Genomic DNA, 1806 nt, shown 5'->3' on the forward strand with positions numbered 1-1806 from the left:
CACCAGATTTTATCAGACTGGCAAACCTGGTCCTTTTCTTTCCTTTAAGATTTTGAGTTTTGTTCCACATTGTTCTCTCACTCTATCCAGGATCTCCTACATAGATCCCCCTCCAAGTGGTTGACAATGGTAGCCAGGCACCATCTAGTTCTTCTGGTTTCATGGTCAAATAGGCTGAGGATCACATGGTCTACAAGTCCCTAGGACTAATTGTTTCCACTGTTTTTCTTCATTCTTGTTTGCTCTGGATGAGGAGAGCCCCATCATTGCATCTAGATGGCTGCTTGCAAGCTTTTAAGATCCCAGTCACTACTCACCTAAGTAGGCTGTAGAACAATGTTTTTGTGTAGTATGTTATGCCAGTTGAGCTTGATGTCCCCTGCAACCATGGTCCTGAGCCCACAGATCCAACTACTTGCTCCCTCAGAGTAACTGGCTGTGGCCAAGAAGCCACCATAACCTTGTCCCTTGTCAGCTCTACTATATACCTGGACATTCTTACAGAGCATACAAATATGCACATAGAAACATTGTCTGCTAACCCTATAGATGGTCATGGGCACATTCCCCCCTGCCTAGACATACCTGATCAGTCTGCCCACCCATCTATCGACCTGTAGATCAATGCTTGCCATCCCTGACAACACAGTACTGCACATGCAAAAGGGTTCATCTTTATTGTCGGTACCTCCCATGTACCTATGTCTTCCTCTTCCTCAATGCTACCATGTTGATCACTCACATTTGGTACATTGCCCTTCCCTTCACCCAAATCAATACTTGTCTCTACTTATCTAGCAATGTTCCCTTCCCTCCTCTCCATCCCTGGTAACCAAAAAAAATTTCCTTCCATATATAAACATTTCCTTGACTTTTTACAATGATGAACTAATACAGTATTTGTCTTCTATGATTGATTTATTTCACTTAGGAGTATGTTCTCCAGATCCATCCATAATACAGTATGTTTTGCAGAGTCATCATTGTTCTTTATTGTTACACAGTATTACATTGTATATACATGTTCTGGTTACCTAGTGCCACTCTAATAGGAATATACCACAAATGGGATGGGCTTAACAAACAAGAGTTTATTCTCGTACATTTTGGGAGGCTAGAAGTCTGAGTTCAAAGTGCCAGGCTCTGAGGGCTATGTGAAAGTCCCTTGACCTTGGGCTTCAGCTCTGCCTCTTGCTCCTGGCCCACTGAAGCTAGAGGCATCTCTTTACTCAGGCAGCTACTGGCTGCTGAGGCTAACAAGCCCAAGATCGACAAATAAGATGGCACAGTCCCCATGTTACCAAACATGGCAGGCCATTGATTCAAGTCTATTGAAAGTCCCAGGATTGGCAGAGCATGTCAGGCTGCTGAAAAACAACATGGCTATATGCAGTGTTCAAGTGTGCCATAAGCTAGAGACCATTCCCAAAGCTGTTTCTTATATACGGGAAGCAGACCACATACCCAAAGCAGCTGCTCAGTTGCTCCAATAGATTCCACCAAGGAGTTAGTTACCAATTTTGCCACAGGGAATAACTACATTCAGCTGCCCAGCCACTCAACCAGGCCCAGACAAGTTGACATACAAATTTAACTACCACAATATGTACCACCGTTTTATTATCCATTCATCTGTTGATGGGCATTTAGGTTGTTTCCATATTCTTTTTTTTTTTTTTTTCTATTGTGAATAATGCTGCAAGATTTCTAGGGTATATACCTAGGAGTGGGATTGCTAGATCATAGGGTAGTTCTATTTCTAGTTTTCTGAGAAAGTGCCATACCATTTTCCATAATGGTTCTATT

This window comes from Orycteropus afer, unplaced genomic scaffold (assembly GCF_000298275.1).
Source record: "Orycteropus afer afer isolate SDZICR_OR568_19922 unplaced genomic scaffold, OryAfe1.0 scaffold00455, whole genome shotgun sequence".
Lineage (NCBI taxonomy): Eukaryota > Metazoa > Chordata > Mammalia > Tubulidentata > Orycteropodidae > Orycteropus > Orycteropus afer.